Source organism: Talpa occidentalis, unplaced genomic scaffold (genome assembly GCF_014898055.3).
Source record: "Talpa occidentalis isolate TD23 unplaced genomic scaffold, MPIMG_talOcc4v2.1 talOcc4.16, whole genome shotgun sequence".
In the NCBI taxonomy this organism is placed as follows: Eukaryota; Metazoa; Chordata; class Mammalia; order Eulipotyphla; family Talpidae; genus Talpa; species Talpa occidentalis.
Window position 1 is genome coordinate 39,122,258 of NW_023601653.1, and position 13,701 is coordinate 39,135,958.

Genomic DNA, 13,701 nt, shown 5'->3' on the forward strand with positions numbered 1-13,701 from the left:
CCCTTAGTAGGCATTCAACAACTGTATTCTCATCTGTGGATAGACAACTATTTATAGTTTCCCACACATCTTTTCTGCCCTCATCATACCACCCATATATGCCATAATACATAAAGAATGAACTGTTGATTTTCAACCTCCAGGACCCAGTTCTTCCCTGGGAAACTTTTACTTTACAGCTTCTCCCTCTTTTCTCCCCATCTACTCTTTTATTAGAAAATGAATCCATGAACAATTCTTCCCCTATACTATTTCCTACTTCAGTACTTCTATTATTATATCTATTACTGTATGTTAGAATTTTAGATTTATATATTTCTGCCTCTCCTATAAACTCCTTTTGGGTAGTCAGTGGGATTCATTTCTTTAAAATAACGGCTCAATAAATTTTAATAGAACTGAACTCAAATGTCACTTCCTATTTCTCTCCATCTCTGTGCATAATAGGGTATTCCCCATACCCTATTACAGAGTCCTGTTCATTGTCTAGGCAGTGTGGGTATACAGAAAAATGTCAAAACTGGGCTCATATTTTGACTCTATCACTTAACCAGCTGATAAATCGTGAGCAAAGTAGTTACTTTATTTGATCTTCGGTTTCCCTATCTGCATCAGTTTGGGAAGAATTAGATGAGAAATGTTTTTGAAGGTATCTAGCAGAGCATGCAGTTAATTTTACTTCCTTTGCTGAAAAGAAAAAGCAAGAGAAGGTTGGAGATATACTATAAAAATGACAAAGACAGAAATGGAGAAGGAAAGGGAAACATGGGATGGAAAGAGAGAGAGAAAGAATGTGTATATGTATTTCTGTATGTATATATGCATGTGTCTCTGTGAGTTGTGTGCTTTCGATAGTTTAAGTAGTTTAATTTTTGATCAGAGTAAGAATGAGGTAATTGTGCAACAGACAACCCAGCTAAGATTAATTCAGGAGTAATTGTTCTATTTCAGCATTTATGTTTTTGTGTCTGTCAAAGAAATCACTATCTTTTTTTTTTTTTAAGAAATCACTATCTTTAACAAAAAAGAAAAATTTCAAGTTCTGCAATCAGTTGTCTCAGTAAAATCATACAGATTCAGATTCAACAATTAATTCGATCAATCATTTACGCATGCATGATACAAATACATGACTAAAATAGGAATTTGATTAAGTAAACTTTTGGTCAAATCTATTTTGAACATTTCAATAGGAGTTATATATTTTTACAGTTCAACTAAAACTGCCAGTATCACTCACTCTCACGCCAAGATAAAACTGATTTAAGACTTACAACTAATTTTTCACCATCACCCTGAGAATCACCTACATTAGAGGTATTGAATTCCCAGCACTAACTTTGTTACCAATATTAATCTGTCATTTGGATACCAGTAAACTCCATTATCCTTAGATTTTTTTTCACATAGAATGCTAACAATTATCTGTTTTTATAACTACACTATTACCTGGTTATTTAATTTCATTCAGGTTATTCTCAGGCATTTTGCAATTTCCTAATTATGCTTTTTTAAAATTGCTCTTATCAATTAAATGCTGTTTGCCAAGGGAGAGTTAACATACTATATACTAGTCTATAATTCCCTGAGGTAACAGAAAAGCCCAGGAAACATGTATGATTATATTCCTCCCTATCAAAAAAAAAAAAAAGTATAAAAGGCATGGAGTCAATCACTGAATGCAGTAAATGTTTTTATGTAATTAAAAGATAAAATAATCCCTAAAAAGGAGAATATGTACTATAAAACAATATAACCATAATCATGTGAACCTACAGGTCCCACTTTTGTTAACAAAGGCAGAACACAGCAAAGATAAGAGTCTTAAGTTCCTTCCATAAAGAAAAGTCAAATGCGGGCCTCCCCTGGTGGCACAGGTGGTTGGCAGCGCTGTGAAGCTGTCCACAGCCTCTGCAGCGCCGGTTCTAGCCAGGCCGGCCTGCGAGGGTCAGAAATGGCGTGGCTAACCTCTCCTGTCTCGCCCACTGCTCCCCTCAGCAGTGTATTTCAGTTAGTCTGCCTGTTCTGTTCCCCACTCTGTCTGTGGTGAATCCTCTCACCCTCCCACTCATATGGCCTGTACCCCGGTTTTTGCATAAATAAATAAATAAATCTTTAAAAAAAGAAAAGTCAAATGCTATTACAATTATTTTTTGTTTTTAAACATTTTTTGAAGGCAATAGAACCTAAAATATAATGTCAATGTCTCAAATCCAAATGAAAGATAAAAAGCAAATAAACCATAGAAACCAGATGGCAAAAGATTGAAAACCAAGGGGGAAAGATTATTTAAAAAAAAGGATAAAACAATAGGATAAGGAGAGTCATCGAAGATGTCCATAATGACACATCTAGTCTTTCAGACATTTAGAAGTGCTTGATATATTTAAAAGTGTAGTAGAATATTGCTTATAACTGATGGGAAATACTAACTTTGAAAGTGGAATTGTTAAACCACCTCTTTAAACAGTATATTATCTATACCTTTTCATTGGACTGAGGGAGGTAGGAAGGAAGAAACTGCAGATGTCTTGCTAGTGTGAACTAGAAAATATCTGCTTATCTACTGCCTATATATTATACGCATTTCATTTAACTTTACTGTATATTTGGTGTATATATTAGACAAATGGCTCCTAACTTTCTAATATCTAGTCTCTAGATATTAAAGATATTGCAGTGTATCACTAATGTAAACTTAGTAAACCAACACTTAAAAAAAGATTTCAGAACTTCATCCTAAAAAAGAAAGGTAAGTAGGGCCTCCCCGGTGGCACAGTGGTTAAGCGCTGGGTTGCGAAGCTGCCCGCAGCCTAGGCGGCACTGGTTCAATCCCCAACCGCCGGGTGAGGGTCCCACATGGCGCGCAGACCTCTCCTGCCGCCCGCTGCTCCCCTCAGCAGTGTATTTCATGAGTCTGCCTGTTCTGTTCCCCGCTCTGGCTCTGGTGAATTCTGTCACCCTCCCGCGCTTCTGACCGTACCCAGTGCTTGTATAAATAAATAAATCTTAAAAAAAAAAAGAAAGGTAAGTAATTAAAGGAGAGTAATATGATCAGCTCAGCAAATTTAGATTACTATGACTGAAGGTGGAAAATGTATGGGGGTGGCATAAAACCAGAGGTAGTGAGACTAATTACGAAGCTATTGAAACAAATCTAGGGAAAAGACTGACAGAAGGCATGGGATAGAAAAAGAAAATTTACAACTTCAAATATGGGTCTAGCAACTAGACAAACAGTAATACCATTTACGAAGCTCAAGAAGAAAGTAAGAGGAGGCTTAAGCTTAGGTTTTACAAAAAGGTCAGTTTTTGATCTCCTAAAAGTGCCTAATTACACAGCTATCCAAGTGGAGGTAACACAGAAGCAAGTGGATAGATAGGACTGTGGCTTAGGAGACAGAACTGGACTTACAGGTAGATTTGAGAGGAATTAAACTTATACAAATGGAACTGAAGCCACAGATTACCTAAGAAAATATGTAAATGAGAAAAGAAAATGTCAGCGTCCTGAGTAACTTCAACTTTCAGGGAGAAATTAATGGAGAAAGACCTAGCAAAAAACAACGGTGGCCAGAGAGGAGAGAGAGCAGGGAAAGGTTTGTCCTAGAATGACAAGAAGGATGATGACAAGGATTATGGTGTTGCTAGCTAACATTTAATGTGAATTAACTCTGTAGAACACACTAGGCTAAGTAACTAACATATAATATCTCAATTAATAACTACAATGACCTATGTAGTAGGAACATTATTCCCAATCTATAAGTGATTAAACTGAAGCACAGATAATATTATTAATTTGCTAAGATAGCACATTTAACAATAACAGAGCTAGAAACCAAGAGAAAAGACTATTTCTAGGAGTGAATAGTCAATGCATTGAACACTGTAAAGTCAGGAAGACAGGGACCAAATTGAATACACTGGATTTAATTATATGGATATTTAATGATATGAACACCATTAATGGAATAGTGTGGCTCCGTCTTCTTATTTCCTTAGACCCTATATCTAATCCATCAAGATCTCAGTTCTCCCATCAGCACCTAGTCCAAATCAATATCAACTGAACAACTGAAATAACCCTAAAGATTTACCTGCTTTCCCATCTGGCCTGCATAATCCATTCTTTCTCCACATTGAAGCCAGAGTGATTATTTTAAAATGCAAATCATATTTTGTCACTGAATGCCAAAAATCTTCTACAGGATTTCATCACACAGAATAATAATCTAAACTCCTCATAATGGGGCCTCCCTGGTGGCACAAGGGATTAAACACCACACTATGAAACAATCCGCAGCCTCTGCAGCATGAGTTCAATACTCAACCCACCAGAGAGAAACCCACATGATGAAGCAGACCTCTCCTGCCTCGCCCGCTGCTCCCCTCAGCAGTGTATTTCAGTAGATCTGCCTGTTCTGTTCCCCACTCTGTCTCTGGTGAATCCTCTCATCCCTGCATCTCTGGCCTGTACCCCAGCTCTTGTATGCATAAATAAATCTTTTTTTTTAAAAAAAAAGAAACTGCAATAAAAAAATAAAATAAACTCTTCATAATGGTCTAAAAGCCCCACAGGATCTCCTTACCCTCAACTTTAATCATGTTCCTTCTCGTTCCTTCCATAAAACGGTCTTTTTGTTCTTCAAGAAGAACAGGCAGTGCTAGTTCCAAACTGAGAATGAAAATCTCTAAGAACCAACCTTCAGTCTCTCTGATTCATACTTCACCAGAATCTGAATGAGTTAGTGCTTGACATGTTAGATGGGCTCAGACATAATATTGGATGGGTGGCAGAAAAGAAAGACTAAAAGAATGTAAACAACTTATAAAACAACTTGGTCACAGAGAATGTCAGGTTGAGCAGGTTGTTTTTTTTAAATGAGAGAAATTTCAATGTGTTTAAATAACAGATAATGGGAAGACACCATAAAGTCAGGGAATGTAAGAAAAAACATTAATCAGCCATGGGGGGTGGGGGAATACAGCTGTACAAGAAAGTTATAGTAGAAAGAGAAGTTATAGTGTAAAGGGATTTTATCTCTCTATCCCTAAGTTAAGTTGTTCTGTAATTTGAGGAGTTTGGTTTGTAATACCTAAATATAAAGAAATTGATCCAAATTAGCACATAAAATCTATTACAAACCATAAACAAAAAGAAAAAATGGAAAAGTTTTAGGTAATGCAGAAAGGTATACTTTCTCCTTCTAATTAGAAAAAATAATAACAAATCTGAGAGAATTGAGAAAGTGTTAAAAAAAAAAAAGTAATGATTTAAGCATGAAGCAAATTAAACTGTGGCATCATTCTAAGCTAGTGGTGATATACAGGGGAAACACTGTTACCATACCAGAGTCATTTTCTCTTAAATGTTATAAACATCTATACCTTAAAAAGTTAAATGGGGGGCCTCCCTGGTTGCACAAGCGGTTAAGACACAACCTATGAAGCTGCCTGCAGCCGCTGCAGCGCGAGTTCAATCCCTGGCCAAGGAGCCACCCACATGGTGCAGCAGACCTCTCCTGTCTCGCCTACTGCTCCCCTCAGCAGTATATTTCAGTCAATCTGCCTGCTCTGCTCCCCACTCTGTCTCTGGTGAATCCTCTTAACCCCCGCACCTCTGGCCTGTACCCCAGTTCTTATATGGATAAATAAATAAATAAATCTTCAAATGTAAGACTTTAAAAAAAAGAAAAAAAGGTAAGTGGGGAAAAATACAATTAGAAGAAAAATCCTTGAGTTAGAATAGTGTGATAATCACCAGAGACTGAATGAGTTAGCACTTGACATGTTACATGGGCTCAGACATAATATTGGATGGATGGCAGAAAAGAAAGGCTATTGGTTGGATGCCAGAATGTCTAGATTCAAATGAGTCTCACAAACTACTGAATGCCTCTCTCTGGCTCAGTCCCTAATCTTAATATCTGAATTATCATACTACTGTATTTCCTTGATATAGCTATCATGAGCATCAAATGACTTAATATATGTAAATATTAAATACTTAGTATAGTGTCTGGTCCATAAGAACATCTATATGCAAATATTTGATGTTGTTATTATTACCATTATTATTCTTTAGTTTATGAATGATGAAGGTTAAAAGAACGGGTAGTAAGTAAAAAGATTTGACTCCATATTAAAACACAAAAATCCTAATGGATAAATGTGCAAGAAATAGAAAAAAATGAAAAGTAGAAAATACACAGATATATAGACTTTTAACAAACCCTACATTACAGAATCTTAAACTAAGAGCAACATCAGATATTACCCAGTCCAATTTGTTCATTTTGCAGATGTGAAAACCAAGGAGCTTTAAAAGTCTGCAACAAGAACAAGACTAGAAAAAGCCATTCTTCCAATTCACTACTCAATATTCTTTTCCTCTCACTACCCGGATTCCTTTGCAACATGAACATAAACACAAGAATGCAAATATGCTAATGAATATGCAATTTTTCAACTGATTCTGCACTGAGTAAACATCCTCTGCCTTCAACCAATCCTCCTCTGAAGGCAGTATGATTGGAAGGCATGTTCACACACCTTCTAGTTACAGTCAAGTCACAACTCCGACCATGAACGGATTCTCTGACAACCAAACAAAAATATAAATGAGAAATGAAAGAACAAATATAAAATCTGCTAATTTATACAAGGGCTACCCTGATATTTTTAAAGACTTAACATGTAGCACAAGTTTATTTTCAATGTTGCCATAAGTTTTACCTTTGTACTGAAGGATTGGTTGATTGTGTGTGTGTGTGTGTGTGTGTGTGTGTGTGTGTGTGTCTTTAAATAACATGAGTGAACTAAGAAACCATGAAGATTTGTTGTATAACTTATAGAGACAATTGTCATGGCCATAATAGGTACTGCTCTAGGTGGGTAGGGTACTTGTATGCAAATCATCTACTAATTTTCATTTCAAAACAGCACTATAGCCTAAGAATAATGCTTATATATTTGAAAAAAAAAATTTTTAAGTATTCATACACTAATCCCTGAAATTGTTTAATAGTCCAGTCTTGCTTAGCATAATGTATACGGTCTGGCATAGAACAGGCAATTGCTATGTAAAAGGACACTAAGTTGTTTCCCTGCCATGCCAAAATTTCAGCTTTGGCTCAAATGTTCCAACAAAAGCTTCCTCCACAGTCTAAAGTGAGATGATAATGAGCCACTGAAAGCTGAGACTAGAACCTCCCTGAGAGTATCCACAAAGCAAGAAAATCAGTGTTGTCTATAAGATCTGTAAGTCATAATTTCTACATATGTATACTTTCCAAACATATGGGAATGTTTTTATATTTTAAAAAACTCACTTCAAATTTTTATAGTGGTAGTTTGCTGTAATGCATGTTCTCAGTCAACAACTACTAAAAGCACAACTACTAGCATATGGGGGGGGGTCTCCTTTTTAAAAATGAATTGAAACTGCTCTTAAAACCGTTTACTGAACATGTCACTTTAGACAAATGTTATGAATATTACTAATTTTAGAAACTCAGAATCAGGATATTTCTGGTCAGGAAGCCAAGCCCTGACAACATATTTCCTACACCAGCATTCTTTCTCCATTTCACCCATAATGGCCCTCATGTTCCACAAACCTCCATGGTCTGTGTAAATAAAGCCCTCTTAGTGAAATTAATTCCCTTTTTCCTTTCCTCACTTTCCCAGTATCAAGAAATTGTGCTGAGGTTTCCAACTCAGCACACAACAGGGTAAATCAGTCATACAAATGCCAAGTAACTGTGCTGCTATTGGTTACCCGGCCAAGTGTCAGAGATCAGAACAGAATAACCAGGGTGGTCATCTCAAGTGTATGGGAGGTTAGCAGTTGACCCTTGAAGAGATAAGGGAGGAAAGGTATTCTGTAAGAAGGAGGAAGGAATGCAATTTATAATATTTTTTTTAATTACAGAGTATGAAATTGTGGACAATTATTAATATTTTATGGATAAGAACCTGACCATGGCAATTAAAAAAGTGTCTGCAGGGACAAAAAAAAAAAAAAAACCACCAGCGTTCTCCATCTGGTAGGAACTACATCTGCTTCACATTCTCAAAAAAACGTGAAGGGAAGAACAGGGAGGAAACAGAACAGAATGTATGCTCAAGGCCAACTGAAAAACTTGTAAGCCCAGCACACAGAGGCACAGAGGCACAGAGGGAAGTAAGACTTGGTGATGATGAAGTTATTTAAAGATTTAGACCCTTATCTTAAAAAGATAAGAAGTCATTGAAAGAGGTTAAACAAGGGCCTCCCTGGTGGCACAGCGGTTGAGCCCTGGGTTGCGAAGCTGCCCGCAGCCTCCCCAGCCTCTACAGCGCTAGTTTGATCCCCAGCTGCTCCCCAGCCACCGGAGGAGGGTCCCACATGGCGCCCAGCTGCTCCCCAGCCACGGGAGGAGGGTCCCACATGGCGCGCAGACCTCTCCTGCCACCCGCTGCTCCCCTCAGCAGTGTACTTCGGTCCTTCTGCCTGCTCTGCTCCCTGCTCTGGCTCTGGTGAATTCTCTCACCCTCTCGCACTTCTGACTGTACCCAGTGCTGGTATAAATAAATAAATAAATCTTTAAAAAAAAAAAAAAAAAAGAGGTTAAACAAGAGGTTAAGCAAGGAAGTACCAACAATTTTGCAGTGTAGGTAGGTCATTCTGGCACAGTATCCTTGGTTCAATGTTTCCTATGCATTGTTGGTGAAGCGAGTAAACATGGTGTCTCCTAAAAGAGGGAGAGGACTGTGCATACTGATTGGGTATCTTTCAAGTCAGATCATACTATATCTTCTTTAAGATCTTATCCTGTGCCTTCCCTCTTACTTCAGGCAACAAATGTTTTATCTCCCCTTGATTTTTAACCTTCCTTACAAATGCACATTTCATCTCCCAGTCACAGCCTTGTATTTCTGATTCTACTGCACACCCCCATGTGAATATCCCACCAAGCACCTCAAACACAACGGATCTAAAACAAAACTTACTTTTTAACCTCACCACAAACCTGCTCTGAGTCACATTTTCTTAATCGCCTGGCTTAACATCTTACATCCCTCTCATTCTCCACATCCAACTGATTATTTCTGCCCTGTCTATGTCAACACTCCTCCAATCCCATCAGTACTACTCTAGCACAGGTCTTCATTTTCTAACAAAGACTCTTATAAAGCTTCATTATTGGTCCAATGGTTTCTTGCCCAATTCTATTCATCCTCAGTATTACTAGATAATACACCATATAATTCAACTCTGACTATGACATTTCCAGGACCAACAAAATTCAATCTAGCAGTTTACTAAACCAGTCCAAATTCTCTACCTAGCATTAAAAGTCTTCCCTGTTCTAGGCCAAAAGTAATTTTTTACTTAATCTTCCTCCTATTCCCCTTCATACATGTTTAATTTTTTTCCCTACCTCTGCCATCTCCATCTCATCTGGTTATGTATTTTCAACAAAGCCAATTTCCTTCCATCTGCATTTATTATCCTATCCTTCTCCATGCCATACCAGTTTATTGGAAAACATCCTATTGGAAATAGGAAACATCCTATTTCCTCACACAGGAAATCAGAACATTCATGGGAAGTCCTGTAAAATCTAGAAAATAGATAAGGATGGGAAAGACAGTACTGTTACTGAACTCCCATGTCAAAAGAAGCAGCAGAATGCCATAAAAGCTTTTCGGAACATTTTAAAAAAACTGGAATCATACCTGGGATAATGGATGCTAACAGCTTATCAGGATTTTTCTAGATTACTCATGGATCTAACAGACCTTATGGTCTAGTGAAAATAAACACACATGAACTTTATAATGCAAGCTGGTAAAATCACACTCCAATCAAGGTACAAAATGTTTAGAAGCACAAGAAAATGACAGTTCTAAGAGATGAAGAAAACTTCACAAAATACCAGCTAACAGAGGCCTTTAGGACTTCAGTGGGTTATGAGTAAAAGTATATCAGGCAACAGAAGCAGTCTAAAGGAAAGGTAGGTAGAAAATGATAGCAATATAGGAGAAATAGAAAATGAATTCATGGTCCCTAAAATATTACTATTTTTAATGTCTCTAATCATTACTTACATAGTTTTAATGAATTTGCCCTTAAGTGCTATTTGAGCTCAGCATTCTGAGTCAATGAATTCCTGAAAATATGCAAGTGATCATCACCAGGATGGATTAACAGTTATTAAACAGGGTTTTCACAACTCTGTTGGATCCCAAGCTATATTATAATTCCTGAATGTGGTGTTGTACAGAGTCTACTCAACAGGCCGCCTCTTCAGCATTCCTGCAGCAATAGGAACAAAGTGCTTTTAACATTTAGGATCCCACTGAAGGTGTCACACACATTGTAATCAAGAGAAAATTAAATAAGTTAAGGACGAATAACCCCATAATACAAAATGTAAAAGGCAAAAATCAAACCATCTCAATGTCTAGTCTACATCTCTCAAATAGCTCGTGTATTAGAAGTCTTAGGGGAAATCTAGATGAACCACATGATCCAAACTGTTTCTATCAGGTTCCTCCTCTCAAGAATTTAAGATCAAGGCTTAATGATTTAGTCTCTCCCTATGCTTGGTACCAAGAGACATTTAAATGCTAAGGAGCTACTGAACAGTCACATTCAATGATGCACAGGAAAGCAGGGGGAGAAAAGGTAAGCAGAGAGAACAATGAAGCAAAGAAAGGCAAAGGGAAAGCTTCAGGTTTTCCAATCCCTGACGCCTAATAACTTTTGTCTGCATTTGGCTTCCATCAAATTCCTTTCTTCTTTTCTTTTTCCGAAAACTACTAGTTCAAGTTCATTTCTGTTAAAGAGGCAATAACCAAAATCCTCCATAATGGCAAATGGTTGACTTATTACAAGTCTACCTTTTCTAGACTTTCTTCTCTCTCTATTTGTATTTCTTTAAAAGCCATATGATTTTGACACCTATAGAAACAAATATATAAGCAGAAATCCGGGATCATGCTGAGCATTTTAAAATGAAAATCTATTATGCCCAATAAGGAGAAAACAGGAATATTCAAGATAAAACCTCAAGATATCTATCTGTACAGCAGTCATATGCTAACTGGCAAACTGAAAAGCAGATTACCCTACGCTCCTATTCAAAGCTAATTTAATTCTGAATAAGGTAGGTAGGTCCAATTCATTCTCCTCTGAGGTATGACCAAAATAAAATATAACACAGTATGGGCATTTTGTATGGAATGCTCCCAAGTAACTAGCTATAGGCCTCCCAATAACAGAAAGTGTTGGATGCTCTCCAATGGGATCCCTCATCTGGATCCAAATTCCAAAACTGAATACTAATCTAACTTAGGACCTGAGCTTAACTTATCCCCAAAGACCAATTAGGCATTTTCCCTATGACACAGCCAACACTTTCTGCTATTGAATGAGAAGAAAGTTACAGAAACTTAAAATCATGGAACTCTGTCCAGGTTTACGTGTCTATATGCACTTGTCAGGTATCAAGACTCTCCTAAGGCAGACCTAGGCTCCCCAAAGCTGGATCCGCACCCTTGAGAACTGACTGCAATAGACCAGTTTAACATGTATAGCAAGTCAGAGTTGACAATCTCATGTTTGAACCAATGTAGTAGGCGGCTCTGCAGGATTCTATAAACAAAAACAATATAGCATTCTGGAATTAGAAGGGACATGGAGACTATGTCCAACTTCATCATTTTACAGAGAAGGAGGCAAACATCTGAGCCAAATTTTCAAACAAATCCCTAACTATAAGTAACACCAGTAAGAACATAATCAAAAGGAGTAGAACCAGATTATGATAAAACCAAAAAGCACTTTCTAAAGATTCTTTAAAGGCTGAAATTTTAATTTTAATTAAAAATGATAAAAGCATTAGAAAAATCTACCAACAGTACTAATGGGATATTTTTTGGATATTCGTGTTACTTGAGGTTAGCAAGAAAGTAAAGATTTGGGACCTATGAGTTAATATCTTAGTTAAAATATATGAAGAAGCACATTTATAAACCAAAAAACATGTGTTGATTCAATCTAAACAATGTTGCATGGTTGCAACCTTGGCAGACAGGTAGTTTAGGCACAGTGACAAAATTCTAAATGGCAGAAAGCTACTTATTTTAATATTAAAAAACAGTCCAGACATTCGCATAGGGTCTTAATTAAAGCCACCAGAAATTAGACCTTGGATGTTAGCTGGTACCAAAATTTCAAGAATAGATATTTAAATGGACCAAGTATAAAAGTGGTGTTCAAAATAGGTGGCAAAGGATCACAATATGGTGGATTTTGGTCTTCAAAGGCTGCTTAACCCCAAATTTTATAGATAACTCACGAAGATCACTGATAAAATGTGAACTCAGAATGCGCTGTGTTTCCCAAGAAGTGCTAATAAAGTTACTCCTAAAATATGAATCCATAAAAAGTAGGTCTTTTTGAAAAATAGTACTAATCAGAAACATCAAATTGATATAATTAATATTTATAAGCTGTACATTTAATAAAGTTACACATTGTAAAAATCTTTTTAATCTGATTTGAATACTGAATACTGAAATATTAAGTTACCTGAATACTGAAAATATCTTAACAGACAGAACTATCTTTTAAAACCTATTTGCCATCAATGCCGTAAATGGCTATATGAAGGACAGACCAGAGATGCTAAGTATAATCTCTACTTAACAGTTAGCTTTCAACTAATTCATAAATCCCAGTTATGAGCCATCTCTTGACAGTTTAGTCTATTCGTGGCAAAAACAAAAGTAAACTAAAATTTCCCCCAAAATCTCAATTGTTAGAAATTATCATTTTCCATGGCCTATTCCCCATGACATCAACCAAGAAGCTATATAGTTAGGGACTAATCACAACTATAAAAGTTTATGCAATTTCACACTTACCTTAAACTCTACTTTCATAATACTTTTTAAAATAACCTTGGGGGGAGGGGTGGGAAACTTATGGGGACTATGACCAAGATGAGGGTGCATACATTTGCAAAAATGAAAAATGTAAAAATATATATAAAATAAAATTAAAAAAAAAGAAAAAGAAACAAAATGAAATAACCTCACGTTAAAAAAAAAAATTCCTCACTCTTTTCCACACGAATGAAAGAAAACTGTCTACAAACATCATTTAAACATCATCCTGATACCACTTTAGAATTACCTCCCTTGATAGCTTCTAGTCCTCAACCAAATAAGGCCGAAATGCCACCTTTCGCTGCCACAGTTTGAAGTGAAATCGTGCAATGCAAAACTTAAAAAACACACTTGGATGCTTTTTTCCGCGTAATAACAACATAAAACCGGTACCTGGCGAGCCCGCGCCCCTCGGGGTCTTGCTGGGGTTTGGCCTCTTAAATGCCAGCGGGGCCGGCCGGAGCCGCGGCGGGTGCGCCCTGGGCGCGCCCCTCCAAGCCGCCCCCGCGGCCGCCGGCGCCGCCCGAGCCGCCCCGCGCCCCAGCCCGGGATGCGCAGCGGGAGGTGCGGGCCTGGCGGGCGCTTCCCACGCGCCGGGGCCCGTTATCCGAGCGGCCACCTCGGCGGGGCCGACCTGCGCAGCGCGAGGCGTCCCGGCCCTGCGGCGCCCGGAGCGGGGTCCCCCTCCCTGCGCCCCGCGGGCCACCCCGCCAGGCCCCTCCCTTGGGGCCCGCGCCCGGCGAGAGCCTCCCGCGG

General features: G+C 37.9%; 1 protein-coding gene across 3 annotated transcripts in view; it reads right to left on the reverse strand.

Moving 5' to 3' along the window:
* The window catches only part of MSRB3 (methionine sulfoxide reductase B3), a 151,457-nt gene that overhangs the window by 137,297 nt on the left and 459 nt on the right, over window positions 1-13,701 (reverse strand). Inside the window, exon 1 of one of the 3 annotated variants that reach the window (XM_037514050.2) lies at window positions 13,339-13,372. The exons of the other annotated variants lie outside the window; for them this stretch is intronic. The gene's annotated coding sequence lies outside the window, so the exon portion shown is untranslated. Of the gene's footprint in view, window positions 1-13,338; window positions 13,373-13,701 lie in introns of those variants that run through there. 3 annotated transcript variants of the gene reach the window in all.